This window comes from Macrobrachium rosenbergii, chromosome 1 (genome assembly GCF_040412425.1).
Source record: "Macrobrachium rosenbergii isolate ZJJX-2024 chromosome 1, ASM4041242v1, whole genome shotgun sequence".
In the NCBI taxonomy this organism is placed as follows: Eukaryota; Metazoa; Arthropoda; class Malacostraca; order Decapoda; family Palaemonidae; genus Macrobrachium; species Macrobrachium rosenbergii.
The window spans coordinates 34713680-34740479 of NC_089741.1; the positions used below are offsets into that span (position 1 = coordinate 34713680).

The 26800-nt window shown below is 39.1% G+C and overlaps 1 pseudogene; it reads right to left on the reverse strand.

Annotated features, from left to right (window-relative positions):
• The window catches only part of LOC136840164 (rho-associated protein kinase 2-like), a 42920-nt pseudogene that overhangs the window by 4952 nt on the left and 11168 nt on the right, over positions 1-26800 (reverse strand).

A 26800-nucleotide genomic window follows, 5' to 3' on the forward strand; every position in this document is an offset into this window, starting at 1 on the left:
TTGAAATTTTAAAGAAATTGTATCTTTTCTAGCTAAACAAACCAGAGTCTTTATATGGATACACTTTGGGTTCAGCCAAGCCCATTGAAGCTGGGAAACAAGGTTTCAAAATTGTTTCCCAGCTTCTATGGGCTTGGCTGAACCCAAAGTGTATCCATATAAAGACTAAGGTTTGTTTAGCTAGAAAAGATACCATTTCTTTAAAATATCAAAGAAATTAGCAGTGACTGGTGGATTGTCAATGATCAGCAGGATCTAAAGAATATATTTTCAACAATACCTATCAATGCGTGAATAAATGATCCAAAACATGTTTTCAGGAGCCTTTTTCGGTGATTCGCAAAGTACCTCACTTAAGAAAAAGTAATTCTCTAGTAATGACACTGCTCTAAGACCTGCTGGCAAAACAGGTTGGCCCCAGGTTAGCAGTCTGGTGTGAAAGAAACATTAAAAAGAGTCCTCCTACTTACAAAGTAACCTTTGCCTTTTTTTCTGTGAAGATGCTCCTAACACACCATCCCTACTTATAGAGTAACTTTCACCTTTACTTCTTGTGAAGATACTGACACAGCCAAGTCCATCACAATTACCTCTATTCAGTTAAAAGGAATGCTCCTTCTGCCTGCAGTCACTCCATCCTGAGGTTGCTTGTCAACTAACATACCAAGAGATCCACCTTTAAGAGGCAGGCCTCAATTATCTCCTGGAGGTAGTTCTTTCTGCTGACTCAGTGAAAGGGTCAGCAGGTTGGCAGATCTACTGGATCACGTTTTCCACCTAGTTCAGTAATCCTGTTACCTGGGCTGTGCATATTCCAAACCTACTGAGTAAAGTGACACCAGGCTACCCCGAGGGAATATAGTAACACCCCCAACCGCTTGAAAACTGGTTGTAGGGATGTCCTGGGTCCTGGTGTAAAAACGCCAGAGGGTCGCTATGGTACCGGGAAGAGCAGACTCTTACTTCCGTGCCTCCAAAGAAAAGAACAGTAGGGACAAGGCTGAATCTCTTCTCTTAGGAAGGAAAAGTGGGTGATCATGAATGACCAGTCCAATGGAGACACAGCATGCACGCACTCCAGATCTGGGTGATATGTCAAGGAATTACTCCTCTATCACCCTTCTCGCTTTCAAATACCAACTTTCACATACTGTTACTTCTTAGCCTTCTTGTGGAGGGAGGTCTTCCACACCTTCCTCCTCTTACAGTCTGAGGAGGAATAGAGAAAGATGAGAAAAAGAAAGGGGAGAAAAAGGCAGAACAGAAAGCAGTGAAGAACACGGTACGTTTATCTTCTGTTACTGCTTCCCAAGGTGAAGCAAATGCTATAGCAATTGATTCTTGGTACACTGCTGTTAGGTTCAAGGGTTTGGCTTTCATCAGATGTTTAATAAAGATAAAAAGGAAGTTTACCTGAGATGACCAATTCAGGCCACAAGCTCCACAACTCCATTTGGTTGTAGTTCTTGTCAGCAGCAGGCAACAGGGTAGAAGTGGGAAGCAAGACTAAGACGGGGGAACAAACTCCACACTTCCAAATGCCTTGAACACTACACTTTGTCCACTAAAATGATGTCTCCTCCTCACTAGTGAGGAGAAGGACAGGGAGAAACTACCACTCATGGAGGGAGAGAAGTTGTAGCTACCAGGGAAATAAAGATGCCAAATACAAGGAGTGGGCTTAATGATAGAAGCACACAAGAAACATACTCACAATCTATTGCATCCAGTGCATTTGTGTTGGTCATCCTCATGAGATGCAGAATTCACATTCACCATCATGCCTAACATACACACAACAAAGACAAAGGGCAGAAACCATTCACTAAAAATCGAAGTCTCAAACACTGCCATAAAGAGAGCATGAGTAATGTGTATACACACAGCACTGATCGAAAATGATGCCCTACATACTGTGCGCACAGGCAATTACCCACAAACCCTGAACAAGGAAAATTGTCAACTGTGAAACTATTTCCAAGCTTCAACTGGTCCGAGCTGTGCCTAAATTGTATCCATATCCAGACAAGGGGTTGTACCCTTTAGAAGCAAATGTTGACTGAAGATATTTCCTTCAAAAAAACCTTTATTGAGCACAATTTAAAAATGTGCTACTCCAAAATCCCAGATGACTCAGAGAAAATAAATGTCCTGACCAAGTGTGTGAGAAAGAAAGAAAGAGGCAGGCAACTGCTGTTTTTCACTACTCATCCACAAGCTAGTTCAATGTTTTCTACCGAGAATAGGTGTTTCACAAGTTAAAAGTGCTATAGTTAGCGCTCTACATTTATTTAATGTGTGCAAAATAAAGCAATGAATGTCAATCATCATTTATTAAGAATATGTAACCAAATCTTGTAATCTCTACCTCGGCAGATTAGGTCTATATAAAACAAAATTTCAGATTGTGATGCAACATGAATGACAAAAATACATAAAAATGACACATGGCACAGCGGTGGCTCAAATAACCTAATTTTCTAATAAAAAAACTCATCAACAGCACAAATGAACATTACAAGAATTTTAAATAACCATCTTCAACATGATAATTATCATCTAAAATACTGTTAATAAAATTACTAACATTTTCTTCCAAATAAAAGCACCACAGTTCATTGGTAAAATTACTAACACTTTCTTTCGAATAAAGTACCATAGGTCATTACTACAGTAACTACTACAAAAATTATTAAACAACCAAAAATCCACTGTAATAAACAAAATGGATCTTAATGAAAGCTATTTTCTGAATTAGAATGCATCCATCTACTATGATAGCAGTTGTATTTGATGAAAGCATAAAGAACGTTTGAACATTAAAATTAAATTTTTACATACAGGGTCAGTTGCAACACATTAGATATTTCACAAATTACCAAATTTAAAGTTTGTATGTGCTAAATAACCAAATATAGAAAATGTAATAAAATTCAATATCTTGAATACTAAATATAAGGAAATAAATATAATGCAAATCCTCCCTTTTCTAACTATCTCCTGCAGCAATATCTAAAACCATGAAATTGTTTAATCAAAGAAAACCTCAACCTTTTACCTGAACAAACATATGATGTAATTACTAACAAATTACAGTATACGATAGCATTTCCTTGACACATCATACTTGGCACTGACAAAAGTCATAACATTTAAAAACTCACAGAGAAGGAAATCTAAGAATGGAAAGGTGACCTGTAAGTAAACCAGACTTGAATACAGCAAGAGACTTTCTCCAAATCATGTATTTTCTTTCTAATACTGGTAAAGCATTCGGTGTGTGAACTGCATCTGTGCTTGACGCCTGTGTCACTCAATGGTGTGATGGTGAGAGTAACAGAAACTGACTAAAAGATGTGTACCGAGTGCTCTCATGTTATTTCAGCCAACTGCTTTCATGTTACTTTAACCAAACACTTTCATGTTGCTTTAACCAGCAAGGTAAATTGCTTTCACAGCCTCCAGTCATTGAGGCTATAAAGGACTGCTTTCCTGGTGTTAAAAATGCTGAAATAACATGACTGTGCTTATGACAGCATCTTTCATTCAATCACTTAGACCTCTACCATTTCTAAGCTCTTTATATAGTCAAATATAAATTTCACCTTTTAAACACCAACACACATCAATTTTTGGCATACATCTGCTATTCACTGAAGCCATTCCTCATATGGTTTCCCTGTCCTGTTTAGGATGGCTAGTTAGTTGGCAATTTTGGTGGGAGGTATGAAATGTTAATAAGACAGTGCTGTCACTGCCCTTACAGAAGCAGATTTAATGACAGCAAGTCTACGAAACAAGCCGGCGGCAGTCTACCAGCCAACCAGAATAAAATGAATCACTTATGGGAAAGGGTGCTCATTGTTACTGTTCTGTTATAGCTTAGCTCAATTCATTAAACAGTTTATTTTTCAAGGAATGACAATAACACTTATTAGTAGAACACATATTCACTTGTATATAACTGACAGACAAGAGTTATAAGATGATCATCTGCTGTTCAAACAATACATGTAATGTTTATATAGACTATGTTAAATAGCGCACGAGGCACAGTTACTACGGAAGTGAATGTGAATGCAATGATGAAGAATGTTTTGCAGTGCGTTAGGTTGAAAAGCGATCAATTCAGGCAAGCTAGAAGTGTAATTATAAATACTCCTGCATTACTTGCTGGTTGTGGCTGCTAGTCCTAAAGCCTTTTACATTCTGTAAAAACCACAACCAAAAACTGTCAGCATACAACTTTAAAGATAAATAAAAATAAAGGATTGATTTATAAAGAAAAAAAAATGTGAGGTGGGCCAACATATTTCCTGTATTAAACCTATTCAGTACTACATGAAACAAAACTAAAGCTGTTTTAATATTACATTAGGAAACATAAGCAATAAAGCAGCTCTTCCAAGTGAATACAAACATGACTCTACCAGATTAAGCCAGAAGCACTATTCAAAATATTCAAAATAATGTAAACAGCAAAAATTTCAGCATAGGCTAAATTCATACTCCTAAATACCATGAGAAGTACTTCAATCACTGATGATAACTTAAAGAGAATACCTCTGTACATGCAAACAGAAAATGGATGCAGCAACTGCTACTAAATAAAACATTACTCAAGCTGGGTATAGTTATCTTAATACATTACTCAAGCTGGGTATAGTTATCTAAAATGTGTCTGAGACAGGTGGCAAAATACAATAAAATCTTGGAAGAAAATAAATATGTGAATTGTTCTAGATTTTGCTTCTGCATATCCCAAGCTACTTATTACATCTGCAGATTTTTAAATTTAAAGTCAAACAGCATCAATTCCTATACATGCGAAGTATATCTTTCTAAACCTGTCAATCCAGAGTAAGACATCTCCAATAAACAAAATTTACATAACCCTATATACTTATCAAGATCATTTTCCCTTGTAATTCTAAATCCCAAATTCCCAAAAATCATCATACTTGAAGCAAACCCTGTGATTCCCAAGTGTATTTATGGGCTTCTTGTACTCCACATATATATGCAATGAAACACAACAGAGAAATACTGCAAAGTCCTTGACCATGAAGTCAGGATATCAAAATGAAAACACTAGTAATTTTTTTAATACAATAATGTTGAAACCAATGTCTTACCAGCCACTATAATTCATGTTACAAAACAAAATGTTTTTTTTGGACTAGAAGTCTGTTAGGAAGAAAAACATACAACAAACGCGGAAGCACTTACCTAGGAGAAACTTTGGCACCGTCAGGACCACCTGTATTATTGGCTTTGTACCCTGACTTCTGAATTTTCTTGGATAATCTCAACACCCAGTTCTGCAAAAACAAAAAGCAATTTTATAGTATAGTACCCTGTATAGCAAACTCTTGAGTTTTCCTACTATTTTCCTACACAGCAAATGTCTGAAATTCAGATTCAGGGAGAATACAGTTAAATTTCAAAGTTCTTCTGTGTCTGGCCTGAAGGATAAGCTTTAAAATAAAAGATAAAATCTATAAAGTACTTCATACAATTTCATACAGTAAAGCAACAGAACTTATCATTTCACTAACCTGCTGTTCATCAACAGATGGAGCCAAAAGCAACAACTCCTTTGCAGTATTTAGATCATAACTTATTTTACATGGGGCGACAAGTTCTTCCTTGCGCTCAAGGTGATCTCGATGAATTTTCATGCGACATCCTGAAAGGGCAGATCCCATATGAATAATCCAATCAAGAAACTAAACAAACGTATTCAAAGCTAAGATCCCTGCAATTTTCACAGTGATCCACTTAAAAACCGCTCACAAAAACAATAAACCAACTAGAGAACAAGCAATATCACGATAACTATAAAAATGATATTTTTATGATAAAATAAAGTTTTGTACATACTTACCCGGCAGATATATACTTAGCTATAGTCTCCGACGTTCCCGACAGAATTTCAAAACTCGCGCACACGCACAGGTAGGTCAGGTGATCAACCATACCCGCCGCTGGGTGGCGGGATAGGAACCATTCCGTTTTCTAATCAGATTTTCTCTTCCACCTGTCTCCTGAGGGAGGCTGGGCGGTTATCAATCGTATATATCTGCCGGGTAAGTATGTACAAAACTTTATTTTATCATAAAAATATCATTTTTGTACATGCAACTTACCCGTCAGATATATACTTAGCTGAATGGCACCTTGGAGGAGGCAAGAGACAGAAAATAACTAAAAAAACGGGAAACAACATATGTTGTAGGATAAACAAAAACCATGGTTCTTACCTGATTGGGCAGAAGACTTCATGGATACTGTCTATGAGTCTGCTTGCCTCAGGAGCTTCAGCGAGGATGTGACCTGTGACTGACATCCCTTCTGGATCGTGCCAATGGGGATGACCCACTAACATGGCAGAGCCTATAGCGGATCGTGTCAAAGGGGGCTGACCCACTTACATGACCGAGCCTACACCTGAATCATTTCAATGGGGCTATCCTCTTACATGACAGAGCTAGGTGTCCATACAAAATACAAGGAACATGACAACCAATCCCGACCACCTGACCAATCCTAACCTTGTTAGTGATAAGAATTGAAAGGGAAGCATAATTCCATCACCCTCTTTCAACCAACCATAAAAACACACACCACCAAGCCTTAAAAACAACTGAATTAACTAAACTAAATAGGATTGGATTCAGCTCCCTGTCCCAGCACTGAATCCAGAGATACGTAAGCTCCTAGAGAGAAGCACTTATCATACGTTACTCTAATATCTCGTAAGTAATGAGATGCTAACATTGAATTACACCTCCAATAGGTTGCCTCTATAATAGACTGGAGAGACAACGTCTTGTGAAAAGCCAAGGATGTAGCAATGGCTCTCACTTCGTGTGCTTTCACTCTAAGGAGCTTAAAGTGCTCATCTTCACACGAGATATGCGCTTCCTTGATGACGTCCTTAATAAAAAAAGGACAGCGCATTCTTTGAGATCGCTTGCGTGAAGGATTCCTGACAGAGCACCAAAGACTTTCAACCGATCCTCCCAGTAATTTCTTCTTTTCTAAATAGAATTTAAGGCTCCTGACAGGGCATAGAGTCCTCTCCAACTCATGTCCCATCACAGAAGAAAGACCTTTTAATTCAAAGGTTCTTGGCCACGGTTTAGAAGGATTCTCATTCTTCGCTAGGAAGAATGGTTTAAAGGAGCATATAGCCTAACCTTCCTTAAAACCAACTTTGCCGTCTAAGGCTTGTATTTCACTTATTCTCTTAGCTGAGGCAAGGGCAAAGAGGAAAAGTGACTTCCTGGTGAGATCCCTGAAGGAAGCTTGATGAGGAGGTTCGAATTTTTAGACATTAAGAATTTCAAGACTATGTCTAGATTCCAACTGGGAGGTTTCAAGTCATGAATTTTGACGTTTCAAAAGACCTTATAAGGTCATGAAGGTCTCTGTTTTCCGAGATATTCAGATCTCTGTGTCTGAAAACTGAAGATAACATACTCCTGTATCCTTTAATTGTGGATACAGCGAGGTTGCAATGTTCCCTCAGGAAGATAAGGAAATCAGCAATGTTTGTCACAGAGGTACTGGAAGAGGATATCTTATTGGTCCTGCACCATCTTCTAAAGACCTCCCACTTCGACTGGTAGACGCGAAGGGTTGAGGATCTCCTGGCTCTTGCTTTGTGCGAAAAACCCTTCGCTCTGACCAGACCTTCGATAGTCTGAAGGCAGTTAGACTGAGAGCGGGAGATTCTTGTGGAATCTGTTGAAGTGGGGCTGTTTGAGAAGATCGTTCCTGTGTGGAAGCGATCTTGGAAAATCTACTATCCATTCCAGTACCTCTGTGAACCAATCTTGAGCTGGCCAAAACGGAGCTACCAGGGTCAGTCTCGCGCGCCTTCCGACGACGCAAACTTTCTTACCACTTCTCCCAGGATCTTGAATGGGGAAAAGCATACCCGTCTAATCCTGTCCAATCTAGGAGAAGACTGTCTATTGCAACCGCTCTCGGGTCCGATATCGAGAGCAGTAGTTTTCTAGCCTTGCATTCCAGTGGGTTGCAAATAGGTCGATATTCGGCCTTCCCCACAGGTTCCACAGTCTTCGCAGACTTCTGAATGGAGAGTCCACTCTGTGGGAAGGACCTGATCCTTCCTGCTGAGAAGGTCGGCCCTCACATTCCTCTCTCCTGTACAAATCTGGTGAGGAGTCTGATCCTCCTCTCCTGAGCCCATAACAGCAACGCTTTTGCCGTTTCGTAAAGGGAGAAGGAGTGTGTTCCTCCCTGTTTTCTTATATAAGCCAGGGCAGTAGTGTTGTCTGAGTTCACTTGGACTACTTGTCCTGAGACAAGGAACTCGAACTTGATGAGAGCCAAGTGTACTGCTGATAGCTCTTTCTTGTTGATGTGCCAGTTCACCTGGTCTCCCTCCCAGGTGCCTGACACTTCTCTCGACCCTAGTGTTGCCCCATCCCGACTCGGAGGCCTGAGAACAACACTAGGTAGGGCTCTGCAACTGAAGAGACAGTCCTTTGCATAATTTTCGAGGGTCTAACCACCAGTTGAGATCCTCTTTATCTTGTCCGAAATTTGGAACAAAGTTGCTAAGTCCTGAGACTTCTGGTCCCATCTCTCCTTTAGGTAAAACTGAAGAGGTCTCAGATGAAGTTTTCCCAAGGAGACGAACTGTTCCAGCGAGGAAATGGTCCCCAGCAGACTCATCCACTCCCTCGCCGAACAATGTTTTCTCCTTAGAAAAACTGTCACCTTTTCTATGCAGCGATCTATTCTCTCTGGGGATGGAAAGGCTAGAAAAATCCCGAGAATCCATCAGAATCTCCAGGTAAACAATGCTCTGCTGAGGAACAACCTGGGATTTCTGTAGGTTTACTAATAGTCCAAGGGACTGTGTCATATTTAGGGTGATCGACAAGTACTCAGACAACTGTCCTTTGATTGAGCTCAATCAGCCAATCGTCGAGATACATTGATATCCTCACTCCCTCTAAGTGAAGCCAGCGTGCCACATTCCTTAAGATGCCCGTGAACACTTGGGGGCCGTCGAAAGACCAAGCACAGGGACCTGAATTGAAAAACTTTTCCCGAATCACGAACCTCAGGAACTTTCTTGACGAGGGATGAATGGGAATGTGGAAGTAAGCATCCTGCAGGTCCAGGAGACCATCCAATCCCCTGGACGAAGAGCTGCAAGAACCGAAGAGGTAGTCTCCATTTTGAATTTCGCCTTGATTACGAAGAAATTCAGGGCGCTACATCCAGAACCGGTCTCCAACCCCGAGGATTTTGGAACCAGAAAAAGACGGTTGTAAAACCCGGGGAATGGAGGTCTTGAACTGTTCTATTGCTTCCTTTTCTAACATTTGTTCCACTGCTAGAAAAAGAGCCTGGAACTTGATGGGATCCCTGTAGCTGGCGGATAACTCCTGGGAGTTGATGTTAAAGGAGGACTTTCCCTGAAGGGGATAAGGTAGCCTCTTCTTAAAATGGAGAGGGACCAGTCGTCCGCCCCTCTGTGCCCAGACCTCGGCGAATTGTAGCAGTCTGGCACCCACTGTCGCCTGGAGTACTTGTTCTTCATTTGGTCCTTCTGATAGGACGAGAGAAGACCTTCCTCTTCTCTGGTCTTTTGCTCCTGAAGGAGGATCTGGACGGCACCACCTCGAAAGGGCTCCTGAAAGGGAGCCTTCACCTTCTTGGCGAAAGGGACGGCAGGTCTGACCCTCTTCGATGACTGGGCCAAAAGGTCCTGTGTCGCCTTTTCAGATAACGAACGAGAAATCTCCTTCACCAAATTTTGAGGAAAAAGGTGAGGAGAAAATGGAGCAAACAGAAGAGAGGATCTCTGAAGAGGAGACACAGACTTCGTGAGGAAAGAGCTGAATACTGACCTCTTCTTCAGAATAGCAGCTCCAGAATAAGGCAGCGACTTCCATGGAACCATCCTCACTGCTTTGTCCAAGCAAGACAAAACACTCACTGAAGTCATCCATACACAGGAATTCGGGATCCCGAGTCCTGTTGGCCAAAGCTCCAAGAGACCAATCCATAAAGTTGAAGACCTCCACAACTCTAAAAGACCCTTGAGGAGATGGTCCATTTCACTCATTCCCAAGTCGCCTTGGCTGAAGAAAGGGAAAGTCTCCTGGAGGAGTCAACCAGATTAGAGAAATCTGCGTCAGCTGATGTGGGGAGCCCCAACCCCATAGGCTCCTTGGTCTCATACCACATTCCTGATTTTCCCAAAAGTTTCAAAGGAGGGAAAGAGAAAACCGTCTTGCTTGCATCCTTCTTACATTGCATCCACTCCCGACTCCTTTAAAGGCCTTCCTCATCGAAATCGTAGGGGCGATCTTGACGAAAGAAGAGGGTCTAGTTGACTTGGTGCTGTCCCACAAAGATCCCGGAGAAGGAGGGGCAGCATGACAAAGAGAATCTCCAAACTCCTGAATCAGAACCGAAGCCAACCGCTTGTAATCCAAACTCCAGCGTCCTTAGGAGAATCCTCTTCTGAAACTTCCTCCAAAGCAGCAGGCGGAGAGGAAGGCTTAAGAGAAGAAGAGCGCCTATCAGGCGAAGCGAGCCTGGAAGGAGAAGCACTCCTGTCCAACGAAGAGCGCCTACCAGGAGAATGGCGCCTGACCCCGGACGGGCGCCTGACAGGAGAGGGGGTCCTGTCCACTGATGAGAGCCTTCCAGGAGAGGAGGCCCTAAAACGAGGGCGCTTGGTAGGAGAGCGGCGTCTGCCGGAAGGAGGAGCTTGCCTAAGACGAGCGCCTGCCCAAAGGAGAAGTACAGTGAGGCGAATGTGCGCCTGGAAGGAGAGCGCTTCTCTCCGATGACGAGCGCCTGGAAGAAGTGCGCCTGCTGGGAGACTGGCGCCTGTTCGGCGAAGAGCGTCTACGAGACGAAGAAAACTTGCTAGAAGAAGGAAGCTTGGCAGGAGAAGAGCGACGAGTTGAAGACGAGAGCTTCCTGGAACTCTTGACAGGAAGAAAGTCATCCTTCCTACGAGAAGAGGAGTCCTTAGCAAGAGATCCAACAAGCGCCGATAACTGCTCCTGGAGGCCGATCAAAATCTTCTTCGTCGAATCCTTCACCCCTGCTGGAGAGGAGGAGGGGGATCTACGAGCTCTCTTCCTGACAATAGGAGAATCCTCCGGGAAGCGCTCAGGGCTCGAGTCCAAAAGCTCTGCTCTAGGAGCCTTCCAGGATCTCTTCAGAGGGCGCGACTCCTCAGCCGAACTCCAACCACGTCTCGGAGAAGACGCAGCCAGACGACGAAACACTTTTTCAGGATGCCTTTCTATGGCGATCCAAGGCAGCCTGGGACGCAACTACAGGATCTGCCGGCGGGACGCCTGATCGTTGGGGATGCTCTACATCCTCCCTGCGGCTTTCGACATTCCTCCTCCACTGGTCCTGGGAGTTTGGAAGAGGTCTAGGCCTGGAGCAATGCGGAACCGATCAGACGCCCCTCCACTACACTGGGGACACTGCACATATCACTGTCACTCTTACCTTCCTTCATCGCACGCAGTTGCGATTTCATCTAAGAAGTTCCGCTTTCATCGCAGCCATTTCAGAGGACGAATCCACAGGTTCGATGAAGGAGAAGGGGCTGAAACCAAAGGATTAGGAGAGTCTACTGGGTTAATCTCTAAATCGTGCTCAGCAGAGCGAGACCTACTCGAGCTTCTGGAGGAAGCCTTCCTAACTCTATCCTTTTCAAGCTTCTTCAGATAAGAAGACAAAACCTTCCATTCTTGATCAGACAATTTCTCACACTCCTTGCACCTATTGTCCAAGAACAATCATTCCCCTACACCTCATACATACAGTGTGAGGGTCTACCAAGCTTTCGCAACCTCACCTTACATTCTTGCCTAGCACACACACGGAACACAGGCGAAACATTAACGCCAGACATCTTAATGAACAATCCAAAGCAAATCCAAAAACAGTCCACAATAGCGTATGCCAAACCAAAGATCCAATACGTCACCAAAATCAGGCCAAACAGATCCTCAGCAAGCGAAAAACGAAAATCAAAGCAGGAGGAACCAACAACAGATGTTGCCGGAACCAGCGACAGAGAAAATCTGATTAGAAAATGGGAATGGTTCCCTATTCCGCCACCCAGCGGGTATATGGTTGATCACCTGACCTACCTGTGCGTGTGCCGAAGTTTTGAAATTCTGTCGGGAACGCCGGAGACTATAGCTAAGTATATATCTGATGGGTAAGTTGCATGTACAAAATTGAATTTTCTTGATCTGTAAGCATTAACAACAAATTTTCTATTTCAATGACACAAAGAGTGTGTAAAAGAAGCTGGAACTTACATCTTTTTTATAACCTTTGTGGGTCAGTTATAGTAACTCAAGTCCTGGGTTGATCCCAACATGAGGTAGAAACTCCACATGTGACTATGCAATGAATTTCATAGCATTAATGTTATAATGTAACACAGTCACACTTTCGGTAAATAAACGTTTCATAATAAACTATTAGATTGCAAAAACTTACTTCTGCATTCCAAGGCTGGAGGAGGCTTTAAACATATGCCACAAATGTCGCTGACAAACTTCACAGTTAGTGGGCATATGAAAAGTTATAGCCAAAAATTCATGGCCTTTGTGGACTAGAGTCCCTGCTTTGTCTGGACCTGCACCTCATGCAATGCAAGTGGACCACCAGGGTTATCACCAGGTTTACGACTCTCCCCTTCACCAGCATACAGGAGCTGTGTGCAATTGAGGAATTGCAAAAGAAAAACGATTATGTACTTTTGTAAACTGAAAATTTATGTTTCATTGTAAGATTAAAATCAACAAAAATAATTTCTGTTTTAAACAAGTTCCTCTAGTTAGGTGGTTTTCACTGCTATATCATTTGGTCCAATTTATCACAAATGCCACAAAGCTATTGAAGATTATCAAAATACTAAAATATCGGCTATTAAAACTAAAGACAACGTAAATCCTTACCTGAAATATTCTGGGTATATCACGGGCATCTGCTCTTATAACATCACCTTGAGTCACAGAACGCACATGAAAAAGTTTTCTGTGGATAGCAGATAACCAAAATGAAGTGAAGTAAACAACTGGTTTATCATTAGCTTAAATGACTGTGAAACATCAGAATGTTTATAGCTTACATGGAAACAATAAAGTCAGATCTAACCCAACAACAAGAGTGACAATTAATCTATTTGCTTTTGGTGAATAATATACTAAAGTATCATAATTAATCTATTTAGATCATATAAACAGTGGGTTCTTAACTTACACTTGATTTATGGAATCCAGAATAAACTAAAATTTTAATAGTTTTTCATGAGAATTAATGGTACTAGCCACAGCTGTGTTTCACAGCTGCACAGTTTCTCTAATAAAGTGGTTTAGTTTCGCAACAAACCCTTAACCCAAATACTGTAAATCCAATATTCATGGTCTCAATGTTCCAGACCATGCAATCTGTTCTAACAGAGAAGGTTGGTACAGTAGCACTACCAATGTGCCATCTAACCCAAATATTCACAGCAACCAACAGCTTCACTTTACTACGATCTGCAGTGCTTTACACAGCTTGGTCGAGTGCCCCAAAATGTATCTGTATCATCTTTGACACTAACTGGCAGAAGCAGCTGACAAAATTCTCAACCACAAAATCCAATCTATAGCTACTGCAACTTTGCTCATCCCAAATCAACAAGTCAGGTGGTTTCACAGGATGGAGGGTGGCACACTCAGACATCAACCTCCTTTTTAAGTACCCAGCCTTGACCTGGATCATCTTGTCAGTCATCGACCTACATTTGATTTTACATCCTCTTGCCAACATCATTATGAAGAACGATCCTGTCTTCCTGCAACCTAATGGACTCCATTCTGCCTCCATTACACATGTCACGGAGTTTTCTAGCAAGCCTGACTATGGAACTAGGGTGGTGGGAAATGCCACTGTGCCTTGTTCAACCTAGGTGCCAGACACAGAGTAGAAGGATCAGGGATCACCAGCAACCAAGGCAATAAACAAATCTGAATAGCCAGCAGCAACATCTCCCCCCACCAACTCCAAAAAGGATTTATCCTATTAAGTCTTTCAGATCTATCCCAAACTGGAGGCAGCAAAGGGGACTTTTTAGCATCCACTAACCCGCAAGATGCCCATCTATCCATCTTCAAGGAAATACCTTCATTTTGTTTGGCAGGTAGGGTTATGCAGTCTACAGTTCTGCTTTGGCCTGGTGACAGCACTTCACTCTAACTGTAGCACTACTGCACAGAAACAGACTCCAAGTGAAAAGATACTTGGATAACTGGTTAGTTGTGGTATTGTTACTAGAGGTGCTATATCACATACTCACGGACTTCTTGAGTCTGCATATCAACTGGGAGAAGTAGACCTGCCACCACTGGGATAGAGATAGATACAGAATGAGTGCTAGTTCAGCCAACACAGGGCAGGATCCAGAGATGGTGACTGCTTGACGCATTAGTTTCTTTGTATCCCAAATCCTTTATCAAAGATTTGGCAATCTCTGAACAGAAATCTTATCTCCCTAAAAATAAAATGTTGGTCACATGCAGCCACATGTCGGTGCTGCTTTACTTCCTATCTTAGAAAATGTCAGGGAATATCTGTTAAGGAGTCAAGATGCACAGAACCTCAGAATGGAAGTACCTCTGGTTCCTCAAGCCCCCAAAAGCATTGCTTTTCACAGGCATCTATCATCCGGGACAGAGCACCTACTGAACCTTCCTGTAGCAACAATTTGGTCAATGCCAAGAAGAATCACCACATAAATTTTCTGATGCTGAAGGCTGTCCCTCTGGGTCTTTTGTCTTTCATCCCACACACAAGAGGCAGCACATCAGGTGCAATGATGGATAACACTCGTTGCGTCCTTCAGTAACTAATTGTTAGGTTTACATATTTATGAGTAAAAATGTTATTTAATTGAAAAAAAAAATAAAATAAATAAAAAAATAAAAAAATAACTAAGATTACAACCTTAAAGTTAAGTGATGCAGGTAGTCATTGATTCTACACCTTTACTGATTTCATAAAATATCAAAGATACGGAACTGGAATATAAGATTTAGGCCAGAGGCCAAGCACTGGGACCTATGAGGTCATTCAGCGCTGAAAGGAAAATCGAGAATACAGTAAAGGAGGTTGTAAAGGTGTAACAAGTGGAAAACCTCAGTTGCACTATAAAACAATCGTTCAGAGAGGGTGGAAAGTAAGACAGTGGGAGAATATGAATGGAGGTATAGTGAAAGGAGTGAGTAGCAGCTAGGGACCAAAGGGACGCTGCAAAGATCCTTAAGTAATGCCCACAGTGCACAGCGTGAGGTGCACTAATGGCACTAGCCCCCTACGGTACATATTTTTCAATATGCTTACCAAATTACTGAGTTAATGAAATTTACTTTTCTATGAAACTTCAGTAAATTCTTCATGGATTCACAATTCGGAGCAAAGTGTTTATAATTCAAATGCTAAATATTACAAATAAAAGAAAACTGTCAAAAATGAATGTAAATATATATTTTTTTTAAATCTGAACCATCCCATGTAGCTTATTAATATAGGCACTACTGAAAAGAAGACAACTCCAGATATTAAATCTACAAACTAGCAAAAAGAAGATAATTATATTTATTCTAGGACCAAGTACAGCAACATGATGACCTGTTAATTACAATTTTCCATGTGTGGTGGAGGGAGGAGGAAGCACAACAGCGAACAGTATACATAAAAGCTGACACAAGATCAAAAATAAAAAATCACTTTCCTCCTGAAAGATAAAAACAAGTAGTACTTACGTAAGATCTAGAATAAGGACGGGATCAGAATTTTGCTTATCATTTTCAGAATTGTAAAAAATAATCTTCCTGGACGAAACAACAACGTACTGCTTTCTCCAACCATGACGCTTAATATTTTGTTTATTGGGTACAGATAACCATCCTTCTAGACGATATTCTGAAGAAAAAAATTATAATGATGATAATAATAATAATAGTATTACATTTAAAAAGCTACTTGCCAGTTTGATTAAAAATTTTTAATACAGTAATATAAGGTCATTTTAATCTACATACCCATTTCATCCAGATCATTATCTGCACCGCTGCTCAGAGATGCCGCCTCACTATTGACATTGGCTAATTTACAAGTGAGTGCCTCAATTTCTGAATCTTTAGAATCAACCTCCATTTGTAGTCGAACTTTGGACTGATTCTCTTAGATAGTAGAGCCTGAAGATCTTGAACTTCCTTTTGGTACTTGCTTACCATCTGAGAAAAACTTGTCACGTTCCTGTAACAAATTGAATGAAATTAGTATAAGACCATAATGAATCTAGCTGTTATTTAGGTGTGGTGAAACTTTATCTCATAAGGGATTAGTAAGTTTGCTGATTTAAAAATCTATCAAGGGTCTACTCATTTCTAGGTAAACTATAATAAACTTGTTCAGTCAAGACATCTTGTTGCTCTCAAACAGTCTCCGAATGATGGCTTACTCAAGATGAAAAATTATTAAAAAATTTCAAATTTTGAAGCACTCTAACAACTGAAGGATGGAAAATTCTGGAAATGTTTATTTTCAAATAGTACAGTGTACATTCTAATAACTCTAACACTCCTACAATCCAATATAATATCAGAACCAAAGGAAAAATTTGACTAACTAATTTATCAGAGCACACACAAACAAGTTTGTCTGTATATAACATTTGGGTGCACGAGTGTGTGTTTGTGAGTGTAAATTAGTATGTGTTTCTCATGTGTCATGCCTGGCTGCAGCAGTAAGTACAACCTCTTTTATTCATACACATACATACAACCATCATACAACACAAAGAACCCATTTATAATGTACTGCATTACCATCATAATTCAAAATGAACTATCTTTCAAGAAAGGAACAAGCTTAACAATAAACAAACAAATACAGTATTCCCATACAAAGCTGTAGTAACTATGAACAACAGCTACCATAGTTAATTCTTGCTGCAACTTTCTGCATTCCTTTTCTTTCCTTCTAAGTCACTTGCCGACGCTTTGGGCTTGCGGTTGGCAGGCAAGTTCTCCTTATGTGCCATGATCTCCGCTAACTTATTGACAGCCTGCATTTTCAAGAGTTGCTCCTGCTTGAGTTGTTTGCTGATCTTGTCTATGCCGTCTTTGTGTTCTGCTACGACTTTCTTGTTTTCTGGAGTAAACAAACAATGACTCAAAACTAAACTAAAGTCTTACCTTGATTTTCTTATTTAATAGTTCAAATTTGATTTTCTTATTAAATAGTTCAACTTTACCAAATTTTTCTTATTAATAATGGCAGACTAGCATTGCTGTTCTGAGTAATTTAACAAGATGAGTAACTAAATAAAAAATATACAGGTAAAGTATTTCTGTCTATTTATCTAATCAACTTCATGTTATATTTCTGTCTATTCATCTAACAAATTTTCTGTTAGATATCTACAAAACTGTATAATTTTGAGCACATGCAAAAAGCTTTTCAACCATCATGTTATGTAATCTTCAATATATGAACCTCTTTACTGTATGTTTCTATATTTTCCAGTATCACATTCATTTGTTAAGGGAGTATTTGAACCATGCCACTTATTCAATATTCTCAACAAATCAGTCTTCAAATGTCAATTAAAAGGTAAAAGTAGAAACAGAAGTTAGAACTCAAGAAGGAAAAGGGCAAAGGGAATGAACTCAATTGTGGATACACTGGAAGAGATAGATTAACCATACATACAATTAGGAGTAGTACTATATTCCATTAAAAAATTTATATTGACTCTGGAGATGCCCAACTACAAAATGTCAAGATTTATAAAGTGTTGTTAGAAAACTATATACAGCGTACACCAAAACTAACTTACTAAGAGTGAATTCTTAAAAATCTGGGGAAAAGTTGTTTATCCCATACTTAAAATGGTTTGAACATATGACAATGTGACAGTTGGTGCAATAAACTAGAAAAGTAGTAAAGCTAATGTATGGTGTCATGAGGCAATGTGAAATACTTCCTGCCATAAAAGGGAAATAAATGTTACTGCTGTAACATGCTTCTCCAACCCCTACCTTTGTGATCATCTAAGTATGATGATCCAACCCAAGGTTAGATATAAATGATATTTTGGCAAAAGCAACAACCACTTAAGGAAATAGGTCTATATTATGTGAGAGTGCTTTGGATAGTTTTACAACTTCTAAGGAGATGTATCTACAGTCTGTGGAAAAGCTTTACTGCACAACTAAGCGAAAAACTAAGCTCACCTTCTTCTAGGCTTTGAACTTGCGCATTTAATGCCTCCTTTTCTTGTTTTATATTCTCAAAGGTCTTACTTAATTCCTCTTCTCTTGCTTTAACCTGAAATTGAAAAATTTTATGTAAGGTTATGTACCCATAAGGTGAATAAACCATTTGTGAAACTGCAAAACAGCTATGGTAATTCCTCAAAGCAAAACCAGCTTGTGAAGACTGAAACCACAATAGCACAGAAAACAACTATTTACCTCATTATATGCAGTTTCTTTCTCTGACATGTCTGACTCATGTTTTGATAACAAATCCCTGATCTCTAATTCTTTCACAGTTTTTTCTTTCTCCAGCTCTGCCACAGTCTCTTCTGCAATTGAGCGCGCCAATGTTTCAGAGTCTGCTCTAGCTACTGCCAACTGCAACTGGTGTGTCAAACTAGTTCGCTCTTCTTCGAGTTCCATCACTTGCCGTGTTTTTCATCCACTTCTTCATGGAGTTCGCGAACTTGAGTCTTGTAGAGTGTCTGTAAAATATAGAAAATGTCATGAGAGAGAGAGAGAGAGAGAGAGAGAGAGAGAGAGAGAGAGAGAGAGATTTTTTTTATATGACTGGTTGCTGTTACCTACTTCAGGCTTTTAATTAATTCTTTCTAAAAGCATAAAGGTAATTTTTTCATATATAGTGACCAATCCTCTTTTTTGGCAGGCTTTTGACTCAAGAATCAACATAATCAGAAGATTTTGACAAAGAGAACTACTCAAGAAAACAAAGCACTTCATTTTACAAAGGAAATTTCCCCAAACTATCTGCAGCTGTGCCCATGAAGAGGAACGCAAGTGCTTTACATACAACGATCTATGACAATAAAAATGAGGCACTCGAAATACTCACTGAAAAATACTGTTCAGCTTCTAGAGTGTCCTGAAGCTCCCTCATTTGCACATCGTCAACAGACTTCTGAGTTTTGAGTTTGTGCAGCTCTTCCTCCAGATTGGATCGCATCTCTTTCAGTTCTTCAAGGTCCCGCATCAACTGTTTCTCCCTCGTGCGCAGGAGAGACAATTCTGATGTCTGGGTCTGAAGATCACTTGCAATTGTTGCTCGTTTTTCACTTTCAGTTTCAATTTGTTTCTGAAGCGTTTTCACCTGCAACATGGATATAAATTATAAGCAATTTCAATCACACAAATAATTATATCTGTTTTATGACAAAAAAGGTTAGGAAGGGAGAGAATTAACTACAAAATAACCTCTCAAAGTTCTTTAAGAGTTTATGATAAAATAGTTGCAATGCCAAAGTACAAATTTGGGCCAACTCATTAAAATCAAGTAAACGAACCTTTTCACACTCCTGCCTGTGCTCCCCTTCTAACTTGTTGAGCTGCTGTTGCAACTGCCTGTAATCAACGCTCAACATAGAATTCTGACGTTCTTTCTCTTGACTAGATGCTTCCGCTTGTTGACGCTTTTTGTTTCTCTTCATCATTCAGGCGCTCCTGCAATGCTGTAAATAAAATGAAAATACATAGTATACCACTCATAAGTCCTAAAATATCACTCTGCAAATTATCTTTGAAATGTTACACACACACACACAAATCTCTCTACAGTACATAGTGTAGTAAAAAATTCTCAACTTCCCTTGGGCTTGCCTAAAAAGATCTGCATTATCAAATAGTATGAGATGGAAGATTTGCTTTTATTCTGCCTTTATATTTTTTGTCTCAAAAAATCATAGCAATTTATTAATTTAAAGATAAAAATACTGTTGTCAGGAAATTAGGAGAAAGCCTACATGACAAATCTACAAGCGTGGAGTTCAAGGGAAGTTTCAATGAATATGTATGGTACTGCTTAATTAATTATAGGCTTTTTATCCTTTCTCTTTATCTTCTCCTTTTCATCTTACCACCTACCTGCATAACTTATTTCATTTAACCTTGCTTCAATTTTCACCTCTCACTACAGAACAAAACCCTTAGGCAGATTTCATAATAACTAAGGAGTTTGGTAGTTTCCCTAACAAGTACATAACTTTACAAGTAATACCTCACTGGAAAAATCAATACCTGCCAAGGCTTGAGCACTTGTCTGGTGGTTTGTAGGGGCAGCAGAATTGGCCTCCCGCAGGGCTTTTGCCTCCTGCTCATACCTATTTGTCATACTTCTTAACTCCAATTCCAGAGATGTTTTGTCCTTTTCTAATTGAACTAAACGATCAGACACCTTGTCAGCTTCTTTCCGGGCCAAAGTTTCTCTCTCGAAAGCAGTTTCAAGCTGAAAGCCATGAAGTTATTTTAAGTCCATCGTGGAACAGTGTGATTTGAAATATTGATAAAAATATGCAAAGAACTCAGTTTCATAAGCAATATCTCAAGAACATTTCAAGTTTACAGTTTATGTTTCACAGCGCCAACCAGACAGCGATACCTACCTTAGCTTGCAAAGCCTGAATTTTATTTTCTGCATGAGCAAAAGATCAGTCTGATGATTCTTCTGAGCTCTCTCTTATCCAGGAGTGCTTGTAAGTTTACCAAATCACACTCAAGGGTGTCTCTAATGTCTGAATCCCAGCCAACTTGTCCATGTACTCTGCTAAAGAGGTCTCTTTTTGTTGGTTGATGACAGTCAACTCGGCATTCTGCTTAATAAGCCTTGTATTGGAGTCTGATTCACTCTTCAGCTTATCTTGTACCTCTTTTATCTGAGAAGTTATAAGGAAAAAACCAATCAATCACAAAATTATTAAAGGATTCCATTAGGTGAAAATCAGTTACACAACATAAAATAGAAAACAGGAGACAATCTCAAGTTATTGATACCATTACAGTATCCAATTTACATGAAACTACATTATAGGATAGCAAGCCATTTTGTGCAACTTACACCTTTTGAAAAGTAATTACCAAATCAACTCTAAATCCATAAAAAAAAGTCTCTTCTGAATATCACTAACAGATTTACCAAGGAGTACAACCACTCTAATATTATCTGGGGCAGGCATAATATCATTTACCTTTATCAACCCCATCACACTAAGCAAGCTATGGTGTACCATTACCCACAATACAATGTATGGATGTATGCCCAATCCTATTCAAATGGAACAAAAATTGCCATGGTTCGACCATATCAATCTTGCAAATACATTGGATACTACAGACATGGTAAGAGCAAGACATGCCACTTTCCTAAAGCATACAACATAGGTTGCTTTCTTTTCACAGTGGAAGGCTTTAATATTTACTATCTTAGATACCGTATCAGCTCGTACCACCCAATGTGTTTTATTTCCAAGAATCCAAACACAGAAAGGTACCCATCAGAAACAAACTTCTACCCGCATAATGCATAAAAAAGAACATATGCTGTGTCTGATACCATGACAGAGCATCAAGATGTTATAAGTGTTAATGATGATGATTGTGACGATTTTGTGCCACATATTGTATTACTTGTAAGCACTCACCTGCTTTTCCAAAGAGTTCAATTTATCATTTGTTTGTAAGGCTGACGACAAAATCTCGCGTTCGTTTGTTTTGCTCGTCTTCCAACTTCTTCTTAAGCTCTTGGTATAGTCCATCAAGTTTCCTCCTACAATCGCCCTCATAATCAGCCTGATAAAGAAAAAATAAATAAAGTAAAAATCAAATAAGTTACCATCTTTCTTATTTCTTTGAATATAAACTTTCAATGTACTGAAGTGGGTTGCCCTAATACGGATTATTCAAATGAGAACATGATCAAGTACTTTCTCAAATGTCTGAATTTCTTGTCTGTCAAGATACCCAGCATTACTTGTAACACAAGCCTGCCTTTTTTTAACAGGAATTTTAGCTAAAGTTGTTGTTCCTCATTCACATTTCCCAGGGAAATAGTAAGAAAATAACATAATAAAGAACATCATGCATAATGGTACATAATTCTCATCTCTGTCGATAAAAGACAAATGCGATGCATATTCAACCAAATTTTCAATAAAACCATTGAAACTAATTATTTATTTCTCCTATTACACAAAAACATTACCCAAACAAGGACATTAACAAGGAAAATACGTAACACTTGGGTTAATGTCACAAAAATCAAACTGCATAATCATCACTAACGTATACTGGACGTATCAATAAAAAAACACCTGGTTAAAAACTCGACATCGAATGGCCAAAGGACTTGCCTTCCTTTGAGCTTCCTTAAGGTCATGTTGTAAAATTGCAAGCTTGCGATCAAGATCCCTTCGCTCCTGCTGCTTTTCCTGGTCCTTCCTCGTAACTGTCTCCAGCTGCAGTATTGCCGTTTATGCTTATTTTCCAACTCGTCAATGATGTTCCTCTGGTGCTCCAACTGTGCTCTTAGTCCTGGCAACTCACTGGCATCTGTCCCGTCATTTGTCTGAAAGAAATGACTGCTGTTAGAGGATTTAGAACCAAACGCTCAAGATTGACCATGCGAAAATATCAACTCTACATCATGAAGCAAAGTTTAGCAAATTGGCAACTACTTTCACATTGCAATTTGCACTACTAAAATACCTCTAAATGCATATTTCCTTTCCTTCAATTCTCAAAGAAACATTATGGTTACCGTGCAACACTTCATGAAAGAGATATCTGCAATAAACGCATTTACACCAGGCAGACTGAATCTACTGTAGAAAACACACTGGACTAGAAATGACAAAAGAATAGTTGTAGCATTTTGAAGTTAGTCAAAGTACAGAAACACTTTGAACATATACTAGGGCAGAAGCACACTATCTGAGTAGGATAGACATCTTAATAAAATACAAAATTGTGATCAGTAATCAACAGCACCAACAGATCCCATAAACTTTCTCCTTTGTGTTAAAATGCTCTTACAGCAAATCAAACCTTGTATCAGACAAAATTACAATTGAATAATGGAAACGTTATGAGATAAAATCCTTGGCCTACATACTTTACATGCAATACCACATCAGTTAAACTGAACAATAAAACTATTATATGACCAAGAGGAAAATGACTTAGAAGAGATGTTTAAGTGTTGAAAGAGAAGAAGGAAAAGGACTAAAAATAAACCAGAGAAAACCACACTTATGGCAACCCAAAGAGAAAAAAAGGAAAACGTCCAGTCAGGGCAAAGAAACAGATGGTATATGACGCACATGACTGCAAATGATGTAATGGAAGGAAAACCATTAGTTAGGGAATACAGCTGGTATCAAGGGGTCACCACACTAAAACGAGTAGCAATACTGTAGTCTGGATGAAGTGGAAAAGAGCTGCACTACCTGTAAATGATTAAGAGTGTCCCATTCACAAAAACATATGTGGGCACTAATAGCCAATGGTGTGCAATGAGTAGCAGTCTTAAGTATAAGCTAAATTAGGGATGAGAACAAGAAAATATATGTCATAACATGACTGTCTGTCTCATTATGAGAGAGAGAGAGAGAGAGAGAGAGAGAGAGAGAGAGAGAGAGAGAGAGAGAGAGAGAGAGAGAGAGAGAGAGAGAGAGAGAGAGAGAGAGAGAGGGGGGAGCTACAACTTGTAGCATGCTGTTCAAGGGTTAGTTATAAACGATTTGTTTAACCAGACCTCTGAACCCTTTTAGGGTTCTTCTCAGGCTGGGAATGCTGCTCAAGAGATAAAATTGCCTTCTGAGCCTTTCTTTTAAGCAAGTCATTGCCTTGGACAGGAAAATAGACACTTTCAATTTTCTTTGATAGAAGTTAGACCCTTTCAGTGTTTCTTTATAACTGAAGGTTACAGAATTCCCAGAGCAGGGGAAATCATGAGCTGAAGAGGTGAAACAACAGCACTGGCTGAAAGGGAGTGGATAAAAGAACCCCAGTGAAAAGTCAATGCAACCTGGATATTGAAAATCCCTGAGGAAGTCAGGAAGTGATGAGACCCACTGGCATGACTGTCAGTTTCTGGACTGTATAGCACAGACTGATATGCCATGCAGTTTGCTGGTACACATGGTGGACTCATCAGCCAAACGGAAGACTATTTTGATAACTATACCTGCAGAGAATATGCAAATTCCTTTTCCCAACATATCATCTAATAATAATAACAGGGTGAGGTTCATCAATGCAGTTAAAAGAAAAGCATACGTGCACTAATTTTCTGACACTGGTTTGGTCAAGACACTTTTTCTTCTTCAAACATGCTTTACCTCACTGAAGTAGCAAAAACAATACAAGATAACCACAAACTATGCAGAACTCAAAACTATTAGAAAATCAAAGCTTAACTTGTGGTATATACATAAGGAGCGAGTAAATCTCCCAGGCAAAGAGACTTAAATAATGTAAAACCTACAAAAACATAAAACAACTTGCAAATCACAGCACAACATTCTTAGAGAGTAACTTTATGGTAACTAGTTATAATATGCATACCTTTATCCAATCCCAAATCAGTGTATTCTGTAGGAAGAGCACTACTGTTATAAGCAAATATTATGTGTCAGCCAAACATTATTATTATTCAGCTGCAGCTAAAAACTAAACTATTCTCTGAGGACAGCCACTGTCACAAATCACCATAAAAGCATAATTATGAGTAATCATGTACAGAACCCTGAGTACATAATAACTACTGTACATCTAAAAACTGCCAAAAATCATTAAAGAAAGCAATTTTGATTAAATACAGGTATAAATAAAACCACACCTATACATACATGCAATCTCCAGGGAATAGCAATATAGCTAACTGGGAAAGCAATCTAAATCTATAAACAGGGAAAGCTAAGTACCTAGTACCTTCAAAGATAAGCACATGGGAAAAAACTTCAGCTCATCTCAAATCTCTTGTTGCAAAAAGCTGTACTCTGAACATGAATGTTTATAATGCCTTTCTGGCTTACACTTAAAAATCAAAATACCTACTACAAAACTGCTTACAATCTCCAAACCAAATCTTTGTAATCCTACAATTCTTGACAGTTTTGGGTAAAATACCAAAGTTAATGGTAAAATACCACAGAAAGAAGTAAAGAAATATAAAAATCTTTCTTTCACACCCTAATCTATCGAATCATAACCTGAACCCGACAATTTCAGTTTTTCTTCAATTTCTGGTTAAAGAAATGACAGTGACATATTTTACTTAAAACTTGACAAAAACAATTTTGGATTTCAAGCACTTCAGTGCAGAAGATAAAGAACGTATTACTCATCATGACAAGCTGAACTTAGGTTTAATAATGGTTAACTAGTTATTACCCTATCAACCAACATGAAATTTTTAACTTGTTCTGTTTAAATTATCTTTTATGAGTTGACAAACCAATCTATATTGAATTTTTACACAAACTGCATCATTACAAAATGAAACAATTAATTATGTATGTATGTATATATATATATATATATATATATATATATATATATATATATATATATATATATATATATATATATATATATATATATATTTATATTAATTACATATGTTCATTCTATTAAATCACACAGTTTACTCAATAACCAAAAAGTGTTCTTACTCGCCCACCCAAGTCAGGATCATGATTTCAACTGTGGGGCTAGTGATACTTGCACAGCTGTTATACACCACAGAAATGGTACGTATTTAATAAACTGTAACATCCGTTGTCTTCATTTTTCCTTGCCATCCTATCTTTGAATGGTTTACCAATGGTCAAAGGTAGAGGGTATTATCATAAACAATTGTCTCTTTATGTTCGTGGTACAAAAAGCACGCTTGAAAAAGGAGACTGAATCTAAATTCTACAGCCTTGCTAGGCCTATTACCTCAGTATTTCAAAGGGTAGACTTAAGGATTCAATTACAAGTTTTTGTTTTCAATTTACGTTTCAAAAGCTTCTAACCACAAGCCCTCTAATTTTTCTAACCAGTGGAAACTTTAAGGCGGAGGAGAGCAAAATCCCTCAAATCTGGGCTGCACACCACTGGGAAGATAGCATTACATATGTAGCTTCTGAGAGATGTAGCGTTCAAAAGCAGGAGATCTTAAATACACAGATGGTGTGTACAGGTAATGACAAGAGGAGAGGCAATAAAAAGTCAGAAAATTATTAAAGAGCTAGATATTTATAATTCTCTTCTCATTTAAAACAAGAGGAACGATGAATCCACAGGCCACACGGGGAAGGGAGATGAAGAGAAGGTGGGACTATTAGACAAAAACTATAATCCAGGGATGGGTGAAATCATGGGCAGCCCTCCTGCCAATGCTCCAATCCATCTGAACAGCAGTAATTGCACACATGACAAATTACGGTTCTCGTGTGCCTTCAATCTCACATTTCCAGAACTCTCAAGGATCTGTATTAGAATAAGCACTCATGATGAGTAGCAACTGTGAGTAATTATTTTATTCTAAAGTAATATATTTCATTTACTTCTCAAAAGGACCTTATTTCAGGAGTCCTGAATGTGCATATCCACTGACCTGCTCCCAAAATTACATTCTAAAAAATTTCTCACTCTGTAGCCTTACATTAGGTCCTTGT